Genomic DNA, 14,490 nt, shown 5'->3' with positions numbered 1-14,490 from the left:
CTAAGGCTGATGGCTGCTGATGCCGTGTGTCTCTGGGGCAACTCCACACTGCGCATACCCCACTGTGGTCTCAGCAGTGATCACAAATGTTGATGATAGTTGGAAAAATAGTATCACTTGTCACTTGAAAGTAATATTTCCCAGCGTCATTTAGGTCTTAAGGTGGTATCTTTTCAGGGGGGCCTTTCTGAGTTTGGGGATCTTTACAACTAATCTCTGTTGAAAGTCAACTGTTCTAGTAATCCAGTTGGAGGCCATCTGGCAATTGGCCATTGGAAGAGAACAAAGCATAGGGCAAAGCAGGACATTTGGTAAATTTCCCATGCCATTTGCCAGTGACACTTTCAGAGGTCAGTCTAGGGGACCCTACTGGCCTGGCCTTTGGTTATTTCAGTGTTCAGCGCTCCCGGGGAGACCCTCACCACTGTGTGGAAGATAGAGAGGACATGCCTGACACACGTGAGGGAACGCAATTCCACTGGGCAGTCGCCAGCGGCGCACAAGGGCTTTGGGGGCGCGGACGACAGCGGCGCTGCGGTGGGGGTCAGGAAGGCAGGACCCTAAAAGAATGGGGGCGGTTAGGAGACTGGGCTACGTTCCAGGGCAATGGTGGGGCGCAAGCCAGCGGCGGGAGCGGCGCTCGGGTGCTGGGTGCCAGCACTTGTCCTACCTTTGCCCAGGCGAAGGGGCGACCAGACACGGCGAGGAGCGGGAGGAGCGGCCGGAAACCCGCGAGCGCAGTACCCCTGGGGCAGGCTGGACGGCGGCCTCCAGAATCTCAGCGTCGCCGCCTGCCCCCTCCCTCTTTACTTGCCTCCGCCCCCTCTCCCCTCCTCCCCCAGCCCTCACGTCCTGAAACGCGGCGGGCGCCTTTAAGAGGGAGCTTTGGTTACCCTGGGGGCGGGAACCCCTCGGCAGATTGGGAGGCGGCGGCGCTCGCTCGCGATGCTCCTCACTTTCTGCTCCAGCTCCCGCCGCCGTCGCCGCCGCCGCCGCCGCCGCCTGGGTAGCCACACCGCCTCCTCCTCTTCCTCCTCCTCCTCTGCCTCGAAGCGTCGTTTTCTGCAGCGGAGAGAAGTGCTATGTCAGGAAAGTTCCGGGAGGGACTGGAGGGGGCCATGCTCCCTGGGCTCTGCTGCAGGCGCCCGCGCGCAGCCCTTTGTATGAGGTGAGACTTGGGGTCCGCGGCCCCCCGGACAGGTAGCCACCCGCCGGGAGCGCGTCGCTCCGCGGCGCTGGGGAGGCGGTGCTGTCGGGCGGAGTGGCGGCGGAGAAGCAGCTTGCTTAGACCGAAGTTGTGCAGGAGAGGCTCGGGTTTTCGGGAAGGTTTTGCGGCAGCCCGCGCGGCACGGTGGGGGCCCGACCAGGACTCGGTTTCCCTGGGTGCCGCCTGCCTCGCCTCCCGGCGCCCCCTGGCGCCATCCCCTGCCCGCTGGAGCAGTTGGGCCTTCTAGGAAACTGGGCGGCTGCAGGTTGGCCCCCAGCGCCAGCTTTTGCTCGGCGGGGCTTTCTCCTCCAAATGCTAAGTGCCAGGAGTGAGAGGAAGGGGATGGAATCCTCTTGAACTTTTACACTGTGCTCTCGTCCCTCTTTAGGCGTGAAATGGACCTCGTTTGCCCAAGTCCGGAAGCTCCCCGGGAGCTCTAACAGTTCTAAGAGCTTGCCTCTTACATGTGGGTAAGCTTGCGGCGCTGTGTGTCTGTCTTTCAGCCCTGGTCGGTTTTCAGCGTCGCCCTGATTTTAGTCCTCTCTTCCCCGCGCCTTTTGAAACATTCTTTCTTTCCTTCTCCTTCTCCTTCTCCTTCTCCTTCTCCTTCTCCTTCTCCTCCTCCTCCTCCTCCTCCTCTCTAATATCCTTGACGTACTGAACATACACAGACAAGTACAAATCCCCCCAGAGATATATCTTTATGATATGCCCTCTAGGTCTGACCCAAAATTTCAAACTGATCCTTTCGTCTCTGGTAAGATATTTAGATTTGGTCTGGACACTTATGGAGTACAGGTATCCCCCGTAGTAGGTATGCAGTTTTGTTTTTTTTTTTTCTTTCGGCAAGGTTTTAACTGTACCTTTTTAAAATAGGATTTTCGCTTTATTTATTTGCTTATTGGTGAATATGGTTTTCATTATGTGTTAGATTAAAAGGCTCCAACTAATTTTAAGGGTAGTATTTTTAAGAATCATTAAAAAAAACCCCAAACCAAAAACAAACCCTGATGTTTCTTGCATAATCCAACATTACTTCAGACAATTTTACCCCTGGATAAGGTATGTAATTCGTGTAATTATTTGATGAAACCTAATATATGAGTACGTTTATTACACAAATGGGTAAGTTTTCTTTTTTCATGTGCCCTGTGGGTGAAGGAAGCCCATTTTCTCACACCTCCAAGTCTCTACTACACCTGTCTACTCCTCTTTCTGTCTTCTCCACTCACACTGTGTACATCTGATGTCAGTTGCAAATCAAAGATGCTGATGAAAAGTCCCTACATTTTGTGAAGTGTTGCATAGCCAAAGTTTTAGTGATATAATTGATTGCATCATCCAGATTATTTTAAACAATTAAAATAGAATGTGGGAGCTTGTTTAAAAAAAAGAATGTCATAAGTATTTAAATTCTCAGTTATATGCGTTACAGATAATCTCTTTGTGAAAAAATACTACCAAAATAGAGAGGGAGTATTATAGGAAACATTTGCGGTGGTGAAGTTTTGAAAGGAAATCGTTACAGGATAATCATTAATATTATAACATCTTGTTAGGTATGTAAATTTTTATCTCTGAGCAAAATTTTGTTACTTTGCTCTCAAGTATACCAGAACTGAAACTTAGAACTCACCATCCCAGCATTTTCTGAAAATTGACAGCAAACTGAATGTTCTTGGGAAAAAATTTGTTTAGAAAAAGTCACATACTTAAGATCCTAACTGAAGTTACCACTTTACCTTAAGTTTGCTTGAGTCCAGACAAGAGAGAACTGCGTTAAGTAAGAATTTGGGGTTCCAAGGTGAATGGGACTTAGTTCCTAGAATTTACAATTTTCTAGGAAATTTAACAATTTTGAGATTTTATATATGGTTTATTTGATGTGAGAGATTGTTTTATGAATGATGCTTTTTTTTAAAAAAAAATTAATCTCTACACCCAACATGGGGCTTGAACTCACCACCCTGAGATCAAGAATTGCATGCTCTACCTACTGAGTGATCCAGGTGTCCCTCAATGCTTCTTTTTGAAACTATATATATATCACAAATTTATATATAGAATTAAATAGCCCACATCTATCTATACTTACATATTTATATATCTGTATATCTAAAACAGGGAAAACTGTTCAGGTACTTGATAATATACATGCACCAGGAACACAGATATGAAAGATCAGAAGCTAAAAATACTTCCTGTTAAGGCTTGTCATCTCTTCAGCATTTTCATCAATTTCATCAGTATCAGTTAAGTTAAAAAAATACTATCTTCCCACATGTTCTTGTTCTTGCACAAGGCTTGGACCAGGAAGCCATATGCCAGTGATCTTAACCACATGTTTATTAAAATGGACTGAATTATCCCATCAGTGGATGATTGAACCAGGCATTTCTTATGCTTCAGTAATTTACCTTCAGTGGAAGAATCCCTAGGAAAAAATTGGCTTGTCAATATGATGTTTTCTTTTTTAACACTTCAAAAATGACCTTCAGGGCATTCTCCATAGGCCTGAGACTTAGAGAGTAGATCTCAAAGGCATGCGAGGCAAAACTTGGGAAGTTTTGGCACTCCAAGTTGTGAAACAATGTCCTAAGTATTTGATTTGAGACAGGTACCCATTAATGCTTGGGAAAATAATAGCTATGATCCAGTGCTCTAATCACTACAAGCTTTGGAGTATTTCTTCACCTGAAGCTGCTACATTGCAGCATATGTGTATGAAAATTAGAAATGAAATAATCTTTTAGACAGGTTTTTGCTTTATTTTCTAGGCGTTTTAAAAAAATATATGTTTATATTTGTGTTTATATTTGCCACACATGCCCTTTGTTACAGGGGGCAATTTTATTTTATTTTTTTGGCAAGTATGAGGTGTATTTTAGGGTGAGTTCTTAGTGTTTACTTGAAACAGACAGTAAAGTGTTTCAAAGAGTTTATGTTGTGTCTCTTTGGCTTTTAAAAAATAAGATTTGAGATGTTTGATTATGAGCCTGAGATCATGGTCTTTCAGAAATGTTGGGATCTTGGTCGATTATAGTTTCGGTTTCCTGGGAATTTTTTGTTTAAGGTCAAATGTGGCCGTAATTTTAACTGGATGATCCACAAAATAGGTACTTTCACAACCACAAAACATGGAGAACATTCCAAATAATTTGCAGTTTAGGCAGCCCAACATGCTTTAGTGTTTAGTTGGCTTGAGGCAGTGTGCCACGCTTGTAAAAAATGGTTTCTGAAGCTGACAGTGAGCTGTTCCAGTCTTTGACTTCGACACATAGGATAAAGTGCCTTTTAGCCTCTATGCTGGCAAATACGGACAGAATTGGTAAAAGTAATTTGTTCCCATTTCTGTGTCTGTGACAGAAGATTCAGAAAATTCAAGCATGAAACTGTAGCTTCATATACTGGAAAGCTCTTTCATGTTTAATAAAAATGTAAGGAAAAGTTGGGAAGGTTGGATTTTAAAATAGCTCTCAGATCTTAGGCAGAAGAGGTGTATTTGCAGTTAGGAGGGTAATCTAGTGGTCCCATGTTGAAATTAATAATAACACTATTATTATCAGTATTTCCTTTGAGTGCTAGTTCTAAAGAAATTATATTCTCCCAGGCCCAATTTAGATTGAAAAACATCCCCAGCTGGATAGTGTACAAATAACCAATCACTTGGCGTGTATGTTAATCAATTCTTAGGTAATTTTTAGTTGAAACCCTTATGTGTCACTTTAACCGTAAGTTTTTACATACCATTTGGGGCTTTTGACCCAAGCTTTTCTCTGAATTGACTAAGTCTTGTCTCTATCATTAAAGCCTTGAAAAAATATTTTAGGCAAAAATTTTTTATGTAGAAATTCTAAAGTTCTGCCTTGAGGACGTGGTGCCGAAGAAGGGGCATGATACCTTATTCTAGTTGCTGCCTTTCGAAAGCAGATGCCTTCACCTCTTCCTATTTTTTTTTTTTTAAATAAATTTTAGAGAAAGAACATTCGCAGGCGTTTAAAGATGCTTGACGTTGGATCAGAATAGGAGTTTCAACTGAAAGTTACTTAAGAATCAGTTGACTAACATTCATGTCAGGTGTTCAGTACAGTGGCAGAGGGTGTCAGCTGCAGGGTTTTTGATCTAAGATCGTCTCTGGAGGATACAGATTCACAGGCAGGTGGAGTGGAAAGGGGCGACTCCAGCCAGATCATCCATTGTCTTCCAGAGGGAAAAATGTTGCATTTTGTACACAACCACAAGTGTTTACTTGTAATAAAAATCTGTTCTTTTCATCATTTTAGCTTATTTTTGCCATTACTTCTAGGCTGTATGTGAAGCAGGCCACCTTTCTGCTCCATTTTGATTAAGTTTGCACAAATAGTAGTGCCTTCTGAAGTTTTACTGTCTGACAGTAGCAGAAAGTCTGTTCTTTAATTCTTTCAGCTAGTTCCCACTCAGTATTTCTTCAAACATGTTTCCTTTTTTTGAATTATTGAGCTCTTTAATAAAAGGAGTTTGGGTTGAAAGTTTCCCCCATTTTCCATGATAGGCTTTGGGTACATTTGTTCCCACAGAGAGGTTTAATGATGTTGGGAACTTCTCATTTTTGTTTCCATATTTTGTAAATAGTTGCTATTGTTAAGTTTCAAATATTTATTCTTTTTTAAAAAAATGTTTATTTTGAGAGAGAGATCATGAGTGAGAGTGGGGGAGGGGCTGGGAGAGAGGGAGAAAGAATCCCAAGCAGGCTTTGTGCTGACAGTGAGGGGCTAGAACTCAGGAACAACAAGGTCATGACCTAAGCCAGAGGCTTAACTGACTGAGCCACCCAGGGGCCCCTCAAATATTTACTTTTTATCCTTATGCTATAATAGATATTTTTTCCTTATGAAAGTGACACATGTTCATCATAGAACATGTAGAAAATCCAGACAAAATCAAAAAACCCCAAATCAAAAGAAAAGAAAAAAAGGAAAATTACCCCAACAGATAACAGTTATTAATATTTTGGGGCACATGGGTGGCTCAGTCAGTTAAATGTCCGGCTCTTGGTTTCAGCTCAGGTCATGATCTCACAGTCTGTGAGTTCCAGCCCCATGTCGGTCTCTCACTGGCACTGTGCAGCCTGCTTGGGATTCTCTTTCCCTCTCTCTCTGCCCCCCCACCCCCGTTCGCTCCATTTTCATTTTCAGCCTCCTTACTGTATTACCGTCTGACCTCCTGCCCGCAAATCTGATGCATGGTAGAACGAGTAGATACTGTTTCCTGTGTAGTCATCTCTAAGATTTAAAAATATTCTGCTTTTTGTCCTTTGCTGCCAACTCCGGGACTCTTCGTGTCCTGAGTATATGTGTGTGTCTATATATCTATATTTTACCTATATGTTCATCTGTATTTTTCTCTCTGTCAATAATATGAAACCTCATCTTGAAATTTTTTAATGCTTTTGTTTTATTTTAGAGACAGACTGGGAGAAAGGCAGAGAGAGCGAGGGAGACACAGAATCCTAAGCAGGGTCCAGGCTCTGAGCTGTCAGCCCAGAGCCCGACGCGGGGCTCAAACTCGTGAATGGTGAGATCATGACCTGAGCCAAAATCAGATGCTTAACAGACTGAGCCACCCAGGTGCCCCTGAAACCTCATCTTAACCAGAAATTACTTTTTGAAACCAGATAAATATCACTCTGGCCATCACAGAAACATAGTCACTTCTAGGGAAAAAATGAGATACTAAAATGGGTACAACCCAGGAAAAGGTCATGTGTAGACTGATGGTTAAATGTAGAGAGAATTCTCAATGTTGTTTTTATGACTGTCGTGACAGTTAGCCATCAGACATGACCCTAACGAAGGCAGAGTCACGTTTGCATTTTCATGTATATTTTTCATTTTTAGGATTTGGTCCTGGATGTTAAAGGAAAGAGAAAGTAAACCCATATGTACCAAACATATTTTCTGGGCCAGTTATTTTTTCAGGCATTGTTTTCTTCGCTGAAATAATTTGCTTTCCTCGTTTCTCTGAGGTTCTCTGTTCCCTTGGTATGCACCTCAGGATGAATTTTTTGTTTAGGTGAATATCATTCCCCTCTGTAATATCTCAGAGAATAAGAACCATATCTTTGTTTGGCATGGAATGTCACAGGTAGGTAAAGATTGAATAGGTAAATTGTTTTCATGAGACCATGTGAATGTTCACTGTTTACATGGTCAAGTTCAGAATATGCTATTGAAACTTATTTTACTATGTAATTTTTTAAAATAACATTTATTGTGAAGTACATTGTACATATAAAATGCATAAAGAATATTTATAAGTTAAAAAAATTGAATACCCATGGACCTACTACCAGAATTAAAAAGTATGATATACCTAGAATCCCTCTGTTTCCTCATTCTCCACCTAAAGTCAATGCTTGCTTTATCTCTAAAGCAGCATATTCTTTAGTGTTGGTTATTTTTGGACTTTTCGTAGAAGGAATTATATTAATTATCTATACTTTTATGCTTGCTTATTTGTTTGCTGTTATGTTTTTGAGATTTATCAATGTTCATAGCTATCATTTGTTTACATTTTTGTTTAGTGTTTTGTACGAATTCTGCAATTTATCCATTCTACTTTAAGGGACATTTGTCATTATAACTAGGTTTTCAGAAGTGTAAAGTATTAGCATAAGGTTTCCTTGATATTCTTTTATCTGTTTAATTATCGCTGCATCTGTGATATGTCCCATTTTTTTAAAAAAACTGCTGATTTGCTAATTTCTCTCTCAGTCTCCTTTAGTCCTGAGATATATAATTTCTCTTAATCTGTGCAAAGAACCAGCTTTTGGCTTTGCTGGTCATCTCTATCATATGTTTGTTTTCTCTTTCATTTTTGCTCTTTTATTGTCTTTCTTCTGTGTTCTCAGGTTTATTCTGCTATTCTAATTTCTTAGGTTGGGTACTTAGCTCATTAACTGTGAATCTTGCCTTATTAGAAGATAGTTAATTTCCCTTGAATCACTACATTAGCTGCTTATCAGAAATTTTTATGGGGGCGCCTGGGTGGCTCAGTTGGTTAGGCATCCGACTTGACTCAGATCATGATCTCACATCTGGTGACTTCCAGCCCCGTGTCAGGCTCTGTGCTGACAGCTTGATCCTGGAGGCTGCTTTGGATTCTGTGTCTCCCTTTCTCTCTGCCCCTCCCCACTCATGCTCTGTCTCTTTCCCTCTCTCAAAAATAAATAAACATTAAAAAAATTTTAAAAAATAAATTTTTGTGTAGTGTTTTTGCTATCATATAGTGCCGTTTGCTGTGATTTCTAGCTTCTAAATATACTTTGTTGTTGCTGCTGATTTCTACTCTACTTGTGATGTGGTCAGAGCATGTGGTTTCTATCATAGTAGTTCTTTGATGCTTTTTGATGTAAGCTTCATGGGCTAGCACAAATGTTCTGTTTTTAAATAAATGTTCCACGTGTAACTTGAAAATAATGTGTATTCTCCAGTTTCTGGGTGCAGTGTTGCATGTGGGTCCATGGGTATCCATAAGATGAAAGTTTCGACTGTGTTGTTTAAATATTTATACTTATTGACAGTTTTGTCTCCTTGATCATTCACTTACTGAGAAATTATAATAACGGATTTGTCAATTTCATCTTGATTATTTACCTTTGCTTATACATTCTGAGGTTTGATATTAGATGCTTTATAATCAGACTTTTAAATATTGTCATGGTAAATTAAACTTTTTATTATATGTAATGACCTTCTAAGTCTCTAATAGTGCTGGGATACCTGGGTGGCTCAGTTGATTAAGCCTCCAGCTCATGATTTCAGCTCAGGTCATGATTTCATGGTTCGTGAGTTCCAGCCCTGTGTCAGGCTCCGTGCTGACAGTGTGGAGCCTGCTTGGGATTCTCTTTCTCCCTCTCTCTCTGCCCCTCCCCCACTCACTCTCTATCTCTCTCTCTCTTTCAAAATACTAAACATTAAAAAAAATCTCTAATAGTTCTATTTGACTTAATATTTTTTCTTTGATATTAATAAAATGATATAGGGTTCTCTATGATCAACTTGACATAGCTAATGTTTTTAGATGTGTCTTTTGTAAATAGCATATAGCTGGATCTTTGCTTCAGAGTTTAGTCTTTTTATATTTAGAATAAAGACTGGTATATTCTGGTTCATTTATTCTCATATTTTTATGTATTTTCTGTTCTTTTTCTGTGTCTTTCTACTCTCCTTTGTTGCTTTCTTTTAGATAGATTGATTTTCCACTTTTTTTACTATTCCTTTTATTTTGAGGGTTAGGAGATTACTACATAGTATCTACTTTTTTAGTAGATACCCAGACAGTTCTATGCATACTTGTATTAATCTTGTCTAAAGTTAATATCTTGTCTAAAGTCGTGACTGAATTGTGTCCCCCCCGAATTCATATGCTGAAGCTTTAACCCCCAATGTGATTTTATTTGGAGATGGGGCCTATAAGGAGACAAGGTTAAATGAGGACATTGGGTATGGCCCTAATCTAATTAAGACTTGTGTTCATATAAAAAAGAGGAAGAGACACCAGAGATCTTTCTCTTCCTTCTGCACATGTGCAGTGGAAGGGTCATGTGAAGACAAAGTGAGAAGGTGGTTGTCTGTAAGCCAGGATGAGAGGTCTCACCAGAAACCAACACTGATAATCACCTTGCTCTTGGACTTTTAGGTTCTAAAACTATTAGAAAGTAAATTTCTGTTGTTTAAACCACCAGTCTGTGGTATTTTATGTTAGTCCTAGCAGACTAATACATTCTCCTTTTCTTCTGTTTTCTTATTTCTAAAGTTTATTATTTATTTTTAGAAAGCAAGAGTGTGAGTGGGGGAGAGAATGTGGGTGGGGGGAGGGGCAGAGAGAGAGACAGAGAGAGACAGAGAGAGACAGAGAGGGAGAGAGAGAGAATCCCAAGCAGGCTCCACACTGATAGTGCAGAGCCTGATGTGAGCCTTGAACTCATGAACGTGACATCATGATCTGAACCAGGATCAAGAGTCAGACATTTAACTGACTGAGCCACCCAGGGGCCCTCATTCTTCTTTTAAAAACATGCAAATTCCTTAGAATTTTTTAACTCTTAATGATACTCATTTCCAACTTATGTGTTTTTGCTGATGAGTATTTTAGTTCTAGCCTATTTTTTTCTCTTTTAAGTTAAATGTTAATTGTTGTTAACATAAAGGTGTTAAACCATGTATTTGTATCTGTCCTTACCATTCCTTCCTGGATTTCAGACCTTCTATGTGGGATCACTTTTTTTCTGCCTGAAGTATATGCTTTTCTTTTCCTTTATTGAGGGTGTGTGTGTGAGAGAAGAAAGAGACAGATTTTTGTGTGATAATCCTTTTATTCCACCTTGGTTCTGGAAAGACTCTGTGGTATCGAATTTGAATTTGGCAGTTTTCTTTGTGCGCATCAAGAAATATAGTTTCATTGTCTTCAGAATTGTACTGTTGCGATTGAGAATTAAGCAGTCAAGTGAATTTTTTTCCTTTGTAGGGAAATCTGTCTTCCCCTCTAGTACCATCTAAGATCTTTTAAAGATACTCAGGTATTCTCTTTCTTCTTAAAGATATTCTCCTACTTGCTCTCTCTTGTTTCTGAATTTTCAGTCTGATATTTCTGGATATGAATTAAAAATCTGCTTGGCATTAGACAGATTACATTTGGGAACTAGCATCTTTAGGAATTCTGAAAAGTTCTGTTTCTTATCTTTTGAATATTTCCTCTCTATTAATTTAAAGATCTCCTTTTGGAACCTTAACTGCATGCTTGTTAGGCCTTCTGTATTATCTTCCTTGTTTCTTACCGCTTTAATGTCTTGATTACATTTGGGAAAACTAATGTTTCTATTTGCAGTTTACTAATTCATTTCAGCTGTGTCTAATATTTCACTTTGCTGATTTTGTTTTTAATATTGGTTATTGTATTTGTATTTCTAGAACCTTATTTGATTCTTTTTCATATTTGCTTATCTCCTACTCATAATATCAACAATTTTTTATTTTATATTCTGATAACATCTATAACTGAAGTCATTTGGTGGGTCGGTTTCTGTCTGCCTCCCCAACCCCCACTCCCAGCTTCTTAATCACTAATGTTGCTTTTATCATTTTAAGGTTATGATTTTTGACTATGAGCTGCTCATTTTCTTTGGAATTTTATCTGTGGTACTTGTATCAGGCTGGGGTTGAAGGTGGGTTCCTCCAGAGGGGAAATGTATTTTGCTTCTGCGACTAGCTTGGTCACTCTCTTGACCTGGACACATTTTAAATCCGATTTCTCCTTGAAGGTTTTATTTTATTTATTTTTTAATTAAAAAAGAAATCTCAGTACTAATTGGTAGTTACAAATCCTTTGGGGAAATCATCCATCTAGCACCAGACTCAAGACCTACAGTTTTCTTTTTCTTTGCCCTTTTGGCATGGAGGAATTTTTTATTCATTTCAAACATACAGCAAATGGAGCCCTTTGAAGCTTGATTGCTGTTGGGGTTTTCTGACAAATATTATAATGCTATAATCCCAACTCAAAATTCAATTTAAATCTGACTGTACTGAAGAAACTGCTTTGTTTCTGAGATTGTAGACATGTCCAAAATAGGATATCTTTGTTTTTCAGATTAATATGCAAACCTTAGCTACTAACTATAGGGTGTTTGCTTTTGAAAAGAAAAAGCAGACACTAATATGTCAGCATATGATGGCAAGCCTCTTATTTTTTCCCGTTTTAACTCCAATTTTATAGTTTATTTTCCTCTGCTGATAAATTTGAAATATTGGTATTAGCACTTTCTCTTCCTAAGCCATAAACTTCATCTCGTTTACCTTCCCTTAGTATTTAGTCTTGGTTTTGTTCTTTAGGGAGTTAGTGCAGGCATCTTATTTTTTCAATTATTTGGTTACACCTGGTTACATCTTTGAACTTGAAAAACACTGCCAGTCACATTTAGCTTTCTGTTGCTTCAGATTTCTGCCTTTAAAATGGTAGTAGGGAAAGTTTAAAAGCTACCCATGGTCTGCGTTACCCTTATTTATGCTCTCAAAAGCAGCAAGTGAAAGATGGCAAGCGGCAGGGTTCTTCTGGGGGGCTCACTTCTGAAAAGGAGTAATTATTCTATGATTATTTCAAATGGTTACATCTTGGTAAATATTTTAAGAAGCGTATAGTTTTCTCTTTTGTTATAACATACTCATTTTTTTTCCCTTTAACCCTACGTAGGTTAGATGCGTGGGTACAGCCTTGGTTGTGATGAACAGTTAAAATAGAAGGAGTTTAAGAACGTCAAATTTATTTCTCCATGCTCAGTTACTGTGGATTAGCTATAAAAACTTAGATACAGTGATAAAATGAAGCCAAAAAAAAAAAAGGCCTAAGTAATTAACTTGAATACCTTTGGATAATTATTCCATTCATCAGGTGCTAATTACCCATGTCATAAACTTAGCTTTTACTATTTTCTCTGCTCTTTTTATGAAATAATTTTTCTTTTGCATTTTGAGTTTTAAAGTCCATTTTTTATCCTATTAATTTTCCTCATCTTGCATAGCAAGGCACCAGTATGGAAATGATTTCTGAAGCTTGACTATTAGAATCTTACTCTGCTAAGGTCTTTGTTCATATCTAGATTCTAAATTGTAATAAAATTCCAGGAAAAGATCTTTCTGGTAATTTTTTGTAATGAATAGACAGAACACTCATATGAAAACCCACATTACATAAAGCATCCATTTAGTGTGTGGCCCTGTCGAAGGGGAGTTTTCTGTTTGTCTAGTATAAACTTGAGACTTGGATTGATCATTTCACTGAATGCTGTCCCTTCTAGAATCTATGTTAAATTCTGCGCATTCTACTCAATTCCAGCATAATATGTATTCTGCATATAAGAAGAATTTTTACATTTGTTTAATCAACCATTAGCCAAACTACATTTGGGCCCTTTTGGTGCAGTGGTTCTTGCCCTTATTGAATATAGATCACACACACACACACACACACACACACACACACACACACACACACCACTTTCTGGCATCACTCCTTTATAACGCTGTATCTGCTATAGGGGAAATCAAATGAGAAGTGGGTGTGAATAAACTATAATACAATTGGAAAAACCCCACGTAAGTATAAGCAATGACGTTTGTACAGCAACATTTAGTGCTCTCCATCCTCCCTTTTTTTTGTGTAAGAGGCAATCTAGGAATTGCAATTTCGACTATTGCGTGTGCAGTTGACATTTGGCTAGTGAAGTCCCTATGGGCACTTGGTCTTACCAGCCATATGTCAGTTGCATGGGCACTTTGTAAACTTGTAAGGCTTTTACTGATGCTTTGATCTTTGAGCAGAGTACTAGAGCATCACTAGCAGCATCACTGGTAAAGTCAGTGGGTAGCCCACTAATGAACAAACACCACAACCTCAACCCAAATCCTTTCTCCCTGTGATTTTGTGGTGCATGATGAGGAATTGTTCTTTGGTGTTTAGAATGCAGCTATTTTATCACCTTGATTTTGTTTTTCTTTAATTTCTAAAGGTTCAAAATGAATATTGCAGATTTTCTTTAAAAGATTTGTTTGCTGAGGCATGATTTGTGGTGTAGGAGGGGAGAGCAGGGTGGGGTTGGGAGGTGATATGCAGTACTTTGAATTTAGAATGCCAGTTGTGGAGCACTTTTTACTTAGAATGATCCTTTCCCATTGTTGGAAGTACAGCAAACCTGATTGAAAATTTAAATTTAGAAATAACAGAAATGGAAATAAGGTTAGGTTAGAGGAGATAATTATTCTTATGCATGCATTCTGCTTTAGGGTAACATTTAGTGGAATCCTTCACTTACTGAGGTTTCAAGAACCATTTTTATGAATTAAAAATTATTTGTCAAAAATTTGTTTTTAGAAAACTTTTTTTAGGACCATGTGCATTTCATAAAGTTTTATTTATTCTTGCAATGAAAGATTCCCACTTTTAGTCTTCATTTATTTATTTGTATTTTATTTGTATTTTATTTTATTTTATTTTATTTTATTGTATTTTATATTTTATTTTATTTTATTTTATTTTAATTTTTAACTGTCTATGACCTATTTTCTCCCACCTCACCCACCAAAAATAAAACTGAATACAACATAAACTATAACTTTAAAACCAAATTATACTGGTCTTTAGCCTAGTACTTTTGGGCTCATTATTGTGGATAGTAGCATACTAACACAGAGCATGAGATTTAGAGACTATGGCAAGTCTATGCATATAGATGAGAAATGATGTTTTCT

The 14,490-nt window shown here is 38.8% G+C and overlaps 1 protein-coding gene across 2 annotated transcripts in view; it reads left to right on the top strand.

The window, feature by feature from the left end:
* The first annotated feature begins 855 nt into the window (after positions 1-855).
* The window catches only part of GPR63 (G protein-coupled receptor 63), a 52,229-nt gene continuing 38,594 nt past the window's right edge, over positions 856-14,490 (top strand). The window contains exons 1-3 of one of the 2 annotated variants that reach the window (XR_006299002.1): positions 856-1,168; positions 1,596-1,677; positions 6,650-7,139. The gene's annotated coding sequence lies outside the window, so the exon portion shown is untranslated. Of the gene's footprint in view, positions 1,169-1,595; positions 1,678-6,649; positions 7,140-14,490 lie in introns of those variants that run through there. The other variant, XM_043591970.1, reaches the window with a different exon arrangement.

The sequence above is a fragment of the Prionailurus bengalensis genome, chromosome B2 (assembly GCF_016509475.1).
Source record: "Prionailurus bengalensis isolate Pbe53 chromosome B2, Fcat_Pben_1.1_paternal_pri, whole genome shotgun sequence".
NCBI classification, from domain to species: Eukaryota; Metazoa; Chordata; class Mammalia; order Carnivora; family Felidae; genus Prionailurus; species Prionailurus bengalensis.
This window is presented reverse-complemented; position numbering and strand designations above follow the sequence as displayed.